This window comes from Tasmannia lanceolata, unplaced genomic scaffold, assembly GCF_043159265.1.
Source record: "Tasmannia lanceolata isolate RefF3 unplaced genomic scaffold, GAP_Taslan_0.1 ptg000029l, whole genome shotgun sequence".
In the NCBI taxonomy this organism is placed as follows: Eukaryota; Viridiplantae; Streptophyta; class Magnoliopsida; order Canellales; family Winteraceae; genus Tasmannia; species Tasmannia lanceolata.
In genome coordinates this window covers 7,499,151-7,514,580 of record NW_027518706.1, presented here as the reverse complement: position 1 = coordinate 7,514,580, position 15,430 = coordinate 7,499,151, and the positions used below count along the sequence as shown (strand labels likewise).

Sequence of the window (15,430 nt, the reverse complement as noted above, 5' to 3'; positions counted from 1 at the left end):
CAATAAAACTCTTAAGCGCAGCACTGCCCACCATCATATGAGCTTCCTTTTGGGTTGTGTCAGATTTAGCCTTCTTAGGTTGTTTACACTCTGCAGCAAAGTGACCACATTTTCCACAGTTGTGGCACTTGCCCTTCTTTTTCTGAAAGATAGTCTTTTTGGCCTCCAACTTGGGATGTTCACTTTTAGGTGACTTGAATTTCTGAGGAAATTTCTTGGGATATATTACCGCGTTAGCAGCAGACTGTTGCTGTCTAACCATCTCCAAGTTATTCCTAGCTCGATTCTCATCTTCGATTCGAATGAATCGTTTGAGATCATCCAGTCCCACTTGCACCTTTTTCCGATACATCTCGATTTTGAAAGAGTGACATGCAGATGGTAACTTGTATATAATTGTACCCACAAGAAATGAATTACAGACAACTATTTTTTCATTATGCAACTTAGATCTCAAATTCTCTAGATTAGTAACTTGAGGAGTGATTTCCTTGTCTTCTTGAAACTTGAAATCCATGAATTTGTCCACAAGATAGGTCTTGGACAATTCCTCCTCCTTCTTGAATTGAGCATCTAAGTTGTCCCATATTGCTTTAGCAGTGTTAAATTTACTATAAGTTTCTGCAAGACGATCTGAAATACAATTCAACAAGTAGTCTTTGCAGAAATCCCCATCTCTAAGCCATTGAGACTCATCAACTTCTTCATCCGTCTCAGCAAAGGTACTCAAAACAGTGTAAAACCAATTCATATATTTTAGACCGAATTGAGTCTTTCGCTTCCATGAGTTAAACTCAGATCCACCAAAGGATTGAAGTTTGACCATCTCAAAAGGCATACCATTCTTTTCCATTGTATAATTAAGATGAAAAGAAAATTAGAAAGTGTGCATCTTATTGGCAAAACCCGCGTGAACCGAACGACAAGTACCGAACCGCGAGAACCACGAAACCGGCAGCGGAGAACCGATGGAAATCACCTAGTGAAGTCGGCACCAATGGAATATGACGACCAAAATTTCGCCCAACAAAAATTCGGCAACGAGTGGCTAATTTGCCAACCCACACCCAATAACAACAACAAAAAACTTGTAGGAAGGCAAACCCTCGGCCACAAGATCGCACCCCGAAGGAATTTAGCCCAAAAAGTGGTTTGGTCCCAGAGAGATTTTGGGCTCCAAAAAATAATCGGCTACAAAATTTCTTCAGAGTATCAGAAAAATTAGCAAGGGGTGTCTGCTGTTCTTCTACAAGACGTTGTTCTCCAAGATGGTTCGGATGGATGACCCAAAACGAATACTGTGGGTGAAGAAAACCCACGACAAAAAATAATTTCAAGGGAGTAACACCCACGCCCAAATCGTTATGCTATTTTAATCCAACAGCCCTTGAGGAAAAACGGAGAGAGCAATCCCTTTCAACCAAGGTAGAAGAGAGAGAGGGACATCCACCAAGTATTCCACCGACTTGATTTCACCACCGTTTCTAGCAGGGCTTTCAACCGGTGGCTGAAATAGTCGTTTTTGACGAATAAGAATCCCATGCCCAAATCAATTCAATGATCCGATCAACTTTCTCGAGAGTTGCCCTTGCCCTTGCCCTTGCCCTTGCTGCCCTCCAAGCAAATATGATGTGAATCAAAAGATTTCAAGAGATTTCAAAAACAACAACATATGTCTTCTTTTTGGATCTTTGTAGATACGTAAGAGAAAGAGGCTGACTTCTTTATGATGGAAGAAACCCACTTCATATATTAATGGAATAAACCACGTCAAAAACTATTCTATTGGTTCTTGTTGCTGGGGCCTGGGGAGGAGCAAAAAACTCACACGCGTGAGAAATAAGGTGAAACCAGTGGCTTGTGAGAGAAAAATTTCAACGCCCAAACCGATTCTTGGGAGAAGATAACCCAACGCCCAAATCACAACGATTGAGTTAGTGAAGAAAACCCTCGTCCAAAAGATTCCAACAACGAATAAAACCCACTATCAAGAAAAAATCTAAAAACGTGAGAGAGATGATTAATGCTTCAAGATTGTTAGAGTAATTATGTCAAGCAAGAGGTTGCTTGAAGCATTACACCCAATGTATCTAATTTGGAATACCAAGTTTGTTGCCTCCTGCCCCTATATATAGAGATACACTAGGGTTTTAATAGGTTAGTGGGCTCTAGCCCAAATAGGCCCACTACACCCGTCCATTATCTTATTGGGCTTATATTAGAACATACATGGGTTATATTATATACCCAACAATCTTAGTCCTCCTTGATCTAATTAAGCCACTTGTTCTGTATCAATAGCCGTTGATCTTGTCAGTGTCACAATTTTCTGATAATCTAGGGATCCTTGGCCTTCGGAAGCAATTCTCCCACTGTAGATTGGGTTGGATCGACGATTTGAATCATTGATTCGGCAATCTGAGGGTCCTGATAATTTGATCATCGATCTGAAACATTCATCCCTACATCGGCCGAGATGTACCGAAACAAGGAGGGTACTGCATGGATTAGTGAATTGTTGAATTTGGGGCAGCTTATTGATGCTCTTCCGTTAAGCTTCTCTCAAGTCAATACTTCTTCATACAAAGGGATCCCTACATTTAAAAGGTTCTTAACTTTCACCAGAGCCAACAATAGAAGTCTCACCCTCGGACAAATCCTAAACACCCAATTGATAGACAAGCCATAAAAGTCATCCTTGAAAACCATATTGCAAACGACTAAGAAACTGATGCAGGTGCATCTACACCGTCCATAGGCCAAACACGTCAAAGCCGTGATTGGATAATTTCGAGCCGTCGGATCAATCAATGGAAGACACGGATCGAGAATCAAAGCCGAGAATATTCCAAATCATGTTTTTCCAAGGCCAATTAAGTCAAGTTCGTCAAGGGTTCGAGACGGCCCTCAGATCAACGGCTCACATTGGCCCATAGAATAAAGAGTTTTAGTTTGCTTTAATTAGGATTTTTTTTAGAGTCCTAGAATGGACGAATTTGGTAGGAGAGTTGGCTACAATTTAGGAAAAGTTGAATTTTAGTAGGAGAGTTACACGTTTTCCTTTTCTCTAATTTCACGAGAATTCGGAGAGTGGAATTTTTAGGAAACTATGAGCTTTAGTTTGAGTCCATTTTCCTTCCATCTTGTTTTATGCAAGATTTTCACCATTGAAGCAGTCCCATACCTGCTTCTTTTCTACCTTCCATCCCATCTCTTAGACCAGCCCCAATAGTTACCTGAACCCACCTTGTTTCATCCTTCCCCATCTTGTTTAATTTCATCCCTTTGATTAATAGCCCATCCTTCCTTTATAACATCCCGTAGTCTCTTCTTTTAGTTCAGCCGACACCCTTCATAACAGCTAGAACCCCATTCCCTTTAATCACAAAGCTTCCGCTCATCCGCCCCTGCGTCAGAAACCGAGTTGGCAAATATGATTATTGAATTACATAATATTTAAATTTCCAAGAACCAGAGAGTGAGCTGCCAAGAAAAGATAATATTTTCAACTATAAAAGATGGTATGCCCAACTATAAAAGATAATATTTTAGTATATAGGGAATAGATGCAATGGAGGTTCGTTCATGGGCACTGGGTGTTATGTTGGTACTTGGCAATGGGCACTGGGTGTTATGTTGGTACTTGGCAATGGGCACTGGGTGTTATGTTGGTACTTGGCATGGTGACATCAATTACCAACATATGCACATGCAACACTGATGCCGGTGACGCCAGAGGAATCCCATGCCGGATTTTAAACAAGGAACCCTTGCTTCTGGTTATCACTTTGGCCAAATTAACCGGTGGATTTAAATGTCGCCACCTACTCCTAGGAGCAACACTTAACACAACCGGGGTAGATCTGGGCCTCCTCCCGGTTACTAACAAATAAATGCCTTCTTATTTTCAATCTCTGTAAAATGTTTAGTCGAATGATATCAGCACACTCATGTTTTTATATTTGCACTGACCCTTCTTGTCTTTTATTATTTAAAGTGTTGTTATAAGCTATTACAGTTCCCAAAAAGCTCTCACAGGCCAATTAAAAAAGAAAAGACAAGCCAAGTTTGCCCAGTTATTAAAACATGGGTGCCAGCTGATATCATTTGTTTACTTAGGTTGTCGATCATTGTATTAGATGAGATCTAGAAAGATCTGACCGTTGAATCATTATAGGTGCCTATGAATATGTTTCTTATGTTTTTCTTGTGAGCGGCCTGTATAAATATATGCAAAGGGCACCCAAGACTGCATCGGGTTTCCTCCCTATTTTAATTTTTTTTATAGTATCAGGGCCTTCGATCTAGCTAAGAAGTAGAATTTCGTTTTCCAAAAGCTGAAGACAAGAAGTAGAATTTTTTTTAAGCGGTCGACCCGCTTAAAAAATTTATACCTATTCTCCCTCTCCTGAAAATCACCACTAAAAAAGGGGGACTATCCCTTGTTCGATTGGAATCTATTGGAATGAAATCTTAGCCCTCCTCAATCTAATTAAGCCAATTGCTATGCACCAATTTAGAGAGGGTAATGCAGTGGCGGATGCGCGGGTGAATGCGACCCGGTCTACCCCAAAGAGAACCGTGTACTCTCTTTGTGTAGGGAGATGCCCCTTTTGGCAAGAGGGGTGGCAAAATGGGATGCCCTGGGGCTCCCTAATCTACACCACTTGTCTAGACCATGAAATAAATTGGGCAAAGCCTTTTGGGTTGCAAAGAACCAGAGTAAGGACAACCCAGAAAGCAAGTTGCCTCTTTAGGTTGTTTTAAATTGAAAAGAACTAAGACTCTTTCTTCTAGAATCGACTATAGCCCATTAAAGCAGGTGGGGATTCCGAAATTACATAGAGGCATAGAGCAACCAAAAATAAAGGAGTGTGATAAATTCACCTTGTTGTAAATTCGCCCCCTTTACTGGTTGTGGCACAACACACGGTTGTGCTAATTGTTTAGATCTTTGAACAAGGTAGGCCCTACTCATACTTATTCTTACGACCAGTACTCTTGACACTTTGAACATGAATCCTCAGTAGGGCCAACGATAAATTGTCTAGATCATTGTAGAAGGTGGACATAATCAAAACGTTAACTTCTAAAAAATAATCACTTGAGCTCACTTTGTTCGAAGATCCAAACCATTCATTCACACATAGGCCTTTCCCCAAAAATAATCTCCCTCTACGAAGTGTAGAGATTTTTATTCGAGGTGTATTAGATTGGGGTACTTGGATTATCTGATTTGATGACTTTTAGGGCACGGACTATTTAGGTTGAGGCTCAACAAATGAACACATATCGCTTTACAAATGGTAGTACGGCCTACCATTTCACACTTTATACTAGATGGTGATTAATGTAATCTGAGAGCTTTTTGACGATTCCTTGAAGCTTCTCTATTCAATATTGCTGCAAACAAAGGTTTCCCTACATTAAAGAGATTTCTGACTATCACCTAATTATGCATGTGCAAAGCAACAAGAAGTCTCACCATCGGACAATCCTAACCATCCAATTGATGGACAAGCCATAAATTCATCCTTGAAAATCATAGTACAAAACGACTCAGAAAGCAAGTTGGCAAATATGATCATTTATTCTAATTTCACAATTTAAATCTCCATGGTGGAAATTTCCAAGAACTTGCCGAGAACTACAGTAACAACCTTGCTTTTTTCAACTATAAAAGATGGTATCCCAAGTAGTGTTTAGTAGAGAACAGATACAATGGAGGTTCGTTCATGGACGCTGATTGTAATGTTGGTACTTGGGGTGGGGACATCCATTACCAACATATGCACATGCAACACTGATGCCAGAGTCCCCGGTGACACCGGAGTCCGGGGGAATCCCATGCCGGATTCCGAGCAAGGAACCAATGGTTCTGGTTATCACTTTGGGCAAATGGACCGGTGGAGTCCAAAAGCCCCACCTACTCCTGCGAGCAACCCTCCGCACAGCCCCCGCCTCCCCCGGCAGGCTAAACCTGGGCCACCTCCCGGTTACTAGGCGATAAAATGCCTTCTTATTTTCAATCTATGTATTATGTTTAGCAAAATGATATCAGCACACCATGTTTTGATATTTGCACTAACCCTTCTTGTCTTTTCTTTCTTAATTTGCCCGTGAGAGCTTTTTGGGAACTGTAATAGCCTTTAACAACTCTTTATAAATAATAATTGCAGTTATTAAAACATGGGTGTGCTGATATCATTCTCTATGTTTAGTCAGGTTGTTGACCATTGTATTAGATGAGATCTAGAATGTTCTGACGGTTGGATCATTATAGTGGTAGATTATGAAGTTATTTTAGTTGTTTATTTTGAATTTCAAATATGATTATTTATAGGTAGTTATGCTCATGTTTCTTACATTTTTCTTGTAAGGGTTTTGCTAAGGGCACTCGTTTAAGGAGCATTTAAAGCAACTATTTTCATGCACCCCTAGGGCTGGCAACGGGGCGGGTCAGGGCCGGATGTTGGGGTCCCTACCCCTTCCCCTCTGCGGGGAATTTACCCCCTCCCCTTCCCCTCCCCTTCCCCTCCCCTCGGCGGGGATGGTGCGGAATCCCCCTCCCCTCCCCGCGGGGAATATCTAATCCCCTTCCCCTCCCCGCATCCTTCGGGGACAAAATCCCCGCCCCGCCCCAACATCACCCCCTCTTTAGTCATTGATACACTAATGCTGGGTGTCCCTAATCAACTTGATGCAATTTCAATATATAAAAATGTTATAAACTAACATACTTATAGACGAAGGAGATATATTTCTTACTCTTCAGAAGATAGCAAAATCCCTTGAAGTACTGACTTGAGTGCCCTCGCAGCAGTCGCACCAACAGGCGTTATAAACCCAAATAGATGGTAACTCGGTTCACCCTACAGATAAGTCGTAAAAACAAGAATAATTAATAGCAGTCCAACAAAAAATAAAAAAATGACAAAGCTTCAAAATCATTAAATCTTCCCACCACTAGCCTGCTGAAATTCATCTGCATAGCAAGTTCTAATCAAATACTTATTTTCTATTGATGAAGATCAAATTCCAAAAGTAAAACAAAAAAGAGCAAATTGCAAGAGTAAAACAAAAAAGGCTTACCTATATTCCTGGATGTCATTTGATGCTATAGAGCATGGAATACTTCTCATCCAATTAAGAGTGAAAATTGATGAAAGTAAACGAACTAAGTCTCTAAAAAGACTTTATAGCATAAAGATATAATATTAACATAAACATTGTCCAATGATAGTAATAATAACACATTGTCTAATAAGTATTAAGAATAGCAAAAAGATATAAACCAACTGTCCAACTCCACATTATCCAAAAAAAAAAAAACACGACATTGTCCAAAAAGAACACCACATTGTCCAAAAAGAACATCATATTTTATCCACAAACAATACAACATTGTCCATAGCTTTCCTCTCCATGAGTCACTCTATACTCCCCCCCCGTCCACAGTCTCCACTTACCTAATAAGCAAAACAAAAAAAAATTAGTTCATCTAATAATAAGCTGTCAATATCATAAAAGTGACAAAAAACTTTAATAGTTATGTATACTATAGTACCTCATCATCAACATCATTATCTTAAAAAATAGTGCAATACTGCTGATCATTTGCAGAACAAGAACCTTGACCTAACATAAACAAATACATTAAAGACTAATACAACATCATTAAATAATTAAATAAATATTTGATTTGACCATTCAAAAAATAATAATAAATATTTAATGAGATTACCTTGTATCTCAGCCCACAACCAATTTTGAGAACACATTAAGCAACTGTAGAAACAGGGATCGCAAGAATATCTCTAGCAATCATCTGTAAGGTGGGATACTTAGGTCCATTCGATTTCCACCAAGCTAACACATCGAAATCAGGAGTTCTAGGCAAAACCTTTTCCTCTAAGTAATGGTCCAATTCTGACTTTCCTTCATTATTATTTACTTCTTGTTCCATAAAGATGTCATACTCCTCAAGATAATCCGAAGGATTGTGAACATTGCGTTGAGAAGAAGATGAACCATAGGCTTGATAATGTCCTTCCTTAGATTGATACTCCCATAGCATATCATAACAAAATTTTGAATGCTCCCAATTTTATCTTTAGAACCATCTCCATAAATCTTAGGAAAGAAAAAATTTAGCAACCCCATCTTATAGCTTGGGTCTAAAACAATTGCTACTCCCATAATACCGTGAATGACACTCCAATATTTATCATATTTATCACGCATTTTTGTTGCCATCTTTTCTATAACATCTTTTCCACATATGACCCACTTAGATAACTCAATTTTCAGCTTACAAATTATTGGAAAATAAATATTTGCAGTGGGATACTGTGTTCCGGAGAATGAAAGTGTTGAAGTGTAAAAAAATTATAACTTTTCACAAATTTCTTGTGCCATCTCCCATTCATCCTCACTTGGCAAACATTTATATTGTGCCTCCCGATGCTTTAAACGATAGAATACTTCTCTATATATCAAAGCAGTTTCAAGCATTAAATATGTTGAGTTCCAACGGGTCTTGCAATCAAGAGCCAACTTCTTACTACTTGGAATGCACAATTGGCGCGATGCTTCTTCAAATCTTTGCACTCTTTTAGGTGATGCACTCCAATAACAGACGCTTTCACGAATTTTCTCGATTGCTTCCCTTATCACCGATAAGCCGTCTTGTACAATTAAATTTAAAATGTGTGCACAACACCGCATATGGAACAATGTACCATCTAACATTAGCCTATTCCTTGGAAGCTTAATCAATAGATCATCAATAAGTGCATCATTAGTAGTGCAATTATCAACCGTCAAAGTTGATAACTTCCTATCAATATTCCACTTATAAAAGGAATCCACCAACACCGCAGAAAGGATTTCCTTAGTATGTGGACAAGGCACATATGCAAACCTAAAATATAACATTAAAAAGAATGCAATATTATAAGTAAAACAAGAATTATAAAAATATGAATTATAAAAAGTAAAAAATTTCAATGAGATAATACCTTATGATTCGACTTTGCAACACCCACGAGTTATCAATGAAGTGTGCTGTAATAGTCATATATCCCTTGTTTTGATTATTTGCAGTCCACATATCACAAGTGATGGCAACTCTACCTTGATTTTTGTTTAACAATTTCATTGCCTTCTCCTTCTCAATGTCGTAAATGTTCAAAATGTCCTTCTTAACAGTGTTCCTCGAAACAACCTTGACAAAAGTTTAATAGAGTTGCAAAATCTTCGAAACCCATAATGATCGACTATAGAAAGAGGATATTCATGCAAAATAATCATAGTTGCAAGATCCTTCCTCCCCTTCTCTTGATCAAAATGGTAAGTAGTCAATGTCATTTTCTTATCCTCATACTTCTGGGATCCAGCAAGTATCATTTGTCCTACATCAGGAGACTTTCGCCTTGGACAAATTCTATAATGGTCATGCAAATACTTTGTCCCATTCTTTGCACCACCAACAAGCTTTCTACTACAATAGTTACACTCCACTTTATCCTTCCCATCAACTTTTACTTTCTTGAAGTGCTGCCATACAACTGATGGAGACCTCCCAAGAGCTTCATTAGGATGTGAAGGCACATCATGAGGTTTATCATCAGATCTGGGTGTAATATTGGGAGGACTTGAACAAGGGGTATCAAAATCTGCCGAATCAAGAAATTTGTGGATTGAGATATTTGTTGGAGCTTCAGAGACTTGTTGATTGCTACCATCTTCTGACCTTTTTCTTTTATAATGTAAAGGGCTTTGATTACCCTCAGGAGATGACATTTTCCAACCTAAGAAAATGAGCATTTAAAATTATGAATTAAAATCAAGGGCCATCATTACGCATCGACGAAATCATTAGCACTCCTAGAAATATGAACAAAAGAAATATTACTACCCTTAAACAATTAGACAATTATCTTATCTCCTCTTCATGGGCCATCACTAATTCACTATTACCTTTCACTCCACAAAGTGATATTAGAGAGGTATTTATCCACCTCATCAAGATTGCCTTTCATTTTATATTTTGACAACATATTGTTAGTCCAAAACCCTCTTCCTCGAAAAAATACACGCAAAAAAACAGAGATCAGAACCCTAGATCTAGGAAAAAAATCCAAAAAAAAATATTTACATCCACATAGAACACGGATTCGAAACCTACATCAGGGGACAAATATTTACATGCAACATAAATACAGATACGAACCCTAAAGCACAAGGAACCCATGAAGAGGTCCCAAAAAACCCAGATCAGAACTATGAAGAGGGAAAAAATACAGATCCGAACCATGAAGAACCCTCAGATTCACAAATCCCAAGTTCCCAACCACAGAAATGAGAGTTCTTCAAAGGGATCCAAAACCCCTCTGCAAAACCAAAAAATACCTCAAGCTGAAACCCTAGTTGTAGAAAGAAACCTTGTTTTTTATTTTTAAAAATAAAACCTAGTTGAAACCCTAAAATACAGAGAAGATAGAGAGAGAGAGAGAGAGAGCTGAGAATGAGAGAGAGTTGCAGGGAAAAACCCAAATACAAAGAACAAAATGCGTCCTCGCACCCCCAAAAAAAAGCAGATCATTGGAGAGAGAGAGAGAGAGAGAGAGAGAGAGAGAGAGAGAGAGAGAGAGACCACATACCTTGCCAGAGATAGCGTGGTTGCCGGAGAGGAGAGGCCGACGAAGGGCTCGAGCTCGACGGAGGTCTCTTATGCGAGAGAGGAGGTCGAAAAAAAGAGGGGACGATAGAGTTTCTTTCGTGGGAAGGAATTAAGGAAACCCTAACCAAAATAAAAATGCAATTTATTTTGGCTACCGATGTTGGCACTACGATTTTTTGATAATTGCATACACTCAGCTTGTCTTTATTATTTCAACATCTGTCAAAAGGTTATTATAGTTCCCAAAATGCTCTCAGAAGCTAATTAAAAGGAAAAGACAAGCTAAGTTTATGTTTGGGGGAATCTTGTAGCCGATCCACAGAGTTTCTAGTAGTTTTCCTTAAAAAAAAATACTTAAAAATATACAAAAAAATGGCATTGATTAACGAGGCGGGGCGGGGACAACTCCATCCCCTTCCCCTTCCCCTCCCCGCACCGGGGAATTTTTAAAATCCCCTTCCCCTCTCAAATCGGGGAATCCCCGCCCCAAACGGGGTGGGGCGGGGCGGATCCCCACTTTTTCGGGTGAAATTGCCAGCCCTACCCCCACGTTTATATCCTCAAACACATTTATTACTGGAGCAATACTTTATTTCCACAATTACAGTTTCAACGATGACAAAATAACAAGAATACCCCTACCTCATAAAAGATTACGAAAATACCCCTACCTATTGTGGACCCCGATCCGAGAGAGGCGGCGGTGGAGGACGTGTGCCTCCACGCGAGTCAGTCTCAGGATCATCCACGTGAATGGAGAGCTCTACCAAGGAACTCTCGAAAGAAGTGCCTCTCACAGCATGAGTGGCGATATGAAAGGTGAGATACCTCTCGATTCGGGGACTAGCCCAGATTCGAGGCGTACCTTAAACAAAGAAGAGTCGCCATCCAAGGAAAAGGCAAATGGGCCCTGGATCCCATACTATGCTCTGTTGCAACGGATAACCAGAGATATAAAATAAGGTTCGTGCCTGGTTACGAATTCGGAAGGTCTAAAGAGCACCTCATCCGCCCAAGTGCAAACACCTGGTCTCTTATGCCATTTACTTAATAATTTTGAAGAGCTTTGGGCGAAAATCATATGGAATGGGAATGAATATCTCCGAGAAGACGTCTATCTAATCATGCATGTCTCGGAGATGAAATCAAAGGCACACAAGATAAAATAAAAGAAACCTGTGTCACCTAAGCATAGCTAGGTTATAAGTGACATGCCTAATGGGTGTCTAAGTTCTGATGAACAAACACATGCACGACACACCAAAAAGTATAAGGTCTGCGCAATAAAGTAAGAAAACACTGTAAAACATAGAAAAATGACTCGATACTATACAACCCTAAGACTCTAATCTATACCTAGGCCCGAGTCTTTAGATGATCTGATGTTCATCCAAAGAAGCCTACGTATCCCCGCCTCCACGAGAATCAAGGCAACGTAGTTCTTCGCACCTATTCTAAGCTATGATGCCTAAGACATCTAGACCTCTATCCTAGACTCGATCTAAAAGACCGGACTAGTTCTTAAAGCTTCTTGTGTGATTATTTAAATTCCAATGGATTGTAGATTTTTAGGACACCCTATATGCCTTAACTAAATGCAGGTTAGCCCTAAGCTAATGCAGGTGGTTCCTATAATCTATGTGTAGCTAGGCTGTACGCCCTAAGGGAAACAATGGGATCACTAGCGTATCCAAGACTTAATCATCAATCGGCGATATGAATCGCCAACTGACATGGACGGAGGCGCTCCTATAACTCTAGGACAAACTCCTAACTCTAACACAAACACAAACAAACCACACAACACATCAAAGACAAACTCAAAACTCTAAAACTCTTTAACTAGGACAAACTCCTAACTCTAGAGGAAGATCTTGTTGAAAACAAGGTTTTGAAGATTTTTGGTATTTTTTCTTAAAATGGGTAAATGATTTATTTACAAAGGTTTGGCTGGACCTGAGATAAGAATCTCAAGCTGCACTACGTACCTCGTGGAAGAGGATCAAGCCAACGTAGTTCGAAACAGATTTCCTAACTACTCCTAATGACTCAAGATTTTTGGTTTTTTAGGTGTTTTTGTTGTTTTTAAGTGTTTTTGACTCAAGGGAGACAAATCCTATCATCATAAGGGGAAGACAGACTCCTGATATCCCGCAAAGGTTGGACAGCATCCTATTCTTTGCGGAGGGAAAATGAACAGAATAACAACTCTGCAAGGGTTGGACAGCATCCTATACCTTACAAGAGCGGAAAGAAAAAACACAAGATTTGATGAGAGGTTGGATAAAATCCTAACCCCTATGATGATAGGACTGACTCCTGAAAGAAAAACAGACTCTCTAGCTAAGGACAGACTCCTAGGCTAAGGACTGACTCTGAAAATAGGATTCTTAAGAAGGAGGTGCTAATGAGACAAAGCCTGTCTCCTAAAAGAAAAAGAGATAAAGAAGGGTGCTAGTGAGACTATCAAGCTGAGATAAAACTCACAAGTAATAAGGGAAGACCTTGTGCATATTTAGCAAAGGTAAAACATCCAGCCGGGCCGGACAACTACCTAGCCCTAGGGTGCAACAAATGTGCAACCAGATACCCATATAGGATAGGGGTATGAAGCCAAGCCGAGTAGGGTGTTCTCCCAAAACCAAATGATACACAAAGAGGAGGTTTAGCAAGAAAATGAGACTAGGTAAGTCTCTTAGACACAGAGGTAGGATAGAGAAAATACTAACAAGGAAAAAGAGACCTTGTGCATATTTGGCAAAGGTAAAACACCCAGCCGGGCCGGACAGCTACCTAGCCCTAGGGTGCAACAAATGTGCAACCAGATACCCATATAGGATAGGGGTATGAAGCCAAGCCGAGTAGGGTGTTCTCCCAAAACCAAACGACGCACAAAGAGGAGGGTTTAGCAAGAAAATGAGACTAGGTAAGTCTCTTAGACACAGAGGTAGGATAGAGAAAATACTAACAAGGAAAAAGAGACCTTGTGCATATTTGGCAAAGGTAAAACACCCAGCCGGGCCGGACAGCTACCTAGCCCTAGGGTGCAACAAATGTGCAACCAGATACCCATATAGGATAGGGGTATGAAGCCAAGCCGAGTAGGGTGTTCTCCCAAAACCAAATGATACACAAAGAGGAGGTTTAGCAAGAAAATGAGACTAGGTAAGTCTCTTAGACACAGAGGTAGGATAGAGAAAATACTAACAAGGAAAAAGAGACCTTGTGCATATTTGGCAAAGGTAAAACACCCAGCCGGGCCGGACAGCTACCTAGCCCTAGGGTGCAACAAATGTGCAACCAGATACCCATATAGGATAGGGGTATGAAGCCAAGCCGAGTAGGGTGTTCTCCCAAAACCAAACGACGCACAAAGAGGAGGGTTAGTAAGAGAATGAGACTAGGCAAGTCTCCTATATACAAAGGAGAGGTATGCAACTTGGATTGAGCAAGTCCCCTAAGGATGGGCTTGGGCTAGCGCCTTCATCGCCCTTGCAACGAGAGGGAATTCTAATATCTAAAGAATTTTAACAGAAATCTATAAGACTGTGTTAGTCTATCAAAAAGAGAAGAAAAGACTACCAGATAATCGCAAATTTTATTCTAAGAATAAATCAAGTGCTAAGCAAAGAAGAATATACAATCTAATAGCAATCATAAAATGATAAATAACATTAATTAGTCCAGACCAGCCGCTGGATAGCCTAATAAAGTAAAACAATATCAAACACTTCAAAACCAACCACAAACCCCAATACGGGGACTCCAATGAAATCAGATGATGCCAGAGTAATCATCTGATATCAAATACACATGATAATATTTCTAATCCCGCCTTGAGATCAGACAGTACTCATGTCGATAATATCGAATAAAGTAGTCATCTAATCTCCTTCTTCCTATTAACAATTTATTTAAATAAAAAGGAATGAGTATAATGAACTTTGATATAATCTCACCTGAACAATCCATTTATCTTCAGAATCTAACTCGAAATTAAATAAGAGGAAAGAAGAGGGGAGAGGGTATTATCATAATCCAATAAATCTCTCTAAGGGTGGGCTTGGGCTATCGCCTTCATCGCCCTATCTTACTATGATAAAGAGGATTTAATGACTAAAGGTGTTCAAAAGACTAAACCAGTGTCAGAAAAGAAACCACACTAATTCTCCCTGCATTTCAAAGTTTAAGGGTTGTCAAAAAAAATCCTAACAGAAAATTTATTTTATAGCAACCAAGTTTTTCTCACATTAGCAACTAAGTTATGACATGAAATACTACAAGATATAACAAATATATCTCCTGTTTTTAACACCATACATAGTCCAATGAGTGTTAAAATACTAAAGAAAAGAACATGACTGATTATTGTAAACATTACATGTTCCCAAATATATTTCCGTCAAGGACTGCATCCAAGTTATGAAAGATCTATTTGTTTAACATGACTTTTTACAGGAATATTCATTAACCAAAACCTTTGTAATAATACAGAGTCATAAGGCAACCTGGTAATGTAAATATCAATCCCTTGCTATCACTTTCATAGGAACAATGTTTTTCACAGCTTCATTTTGATAATAACTCTTTTAACTTTTTGCAACTATACATATTAATCATAACTGTTATGATTTCCTAAACAAAATGAAAATTCGTCATTAAGAAAATCACCTAGAATTTACTGAGCAATTCAAACATACACAAACTGATTTCATTTTGGACAATAGAAAAAAAAATAATTTTGAT

General features: G+C 39.2%; 1 long non-coding RNA gene across 2 annotated transcripts; it reads right to left on the bottom strand.

Moving 5' to 3' along the window:
- Window positions 1-2,956: 2,956 nt before the first annotated feature.
- Window positions 2,957-13,726, bottom strand: LOC143859215 (uncharacterized). 2 transcript variants are annotated; one of them, XR_013239193.1, is made up of 3 exons: window positions 7,568-13,726; window positions 6,769-7,469; window positions 2,957-3,407 (listed from the first exon to the last, which is right to left on the bottom strand). It is a non-coding gene; the product is annotated as an uncharacterized LOC143859215 (long non-coding RNA). The 2 variants fall into 2 exon arrangements; XR_013239192.1 differs by having other exon boundaries at window positions 2,959-3,407; window positions 6,769-8,923; window positions 9,021-13,720.
- Window positions 13,727-15,430: the final 1,704 nt, after the last annotated feature.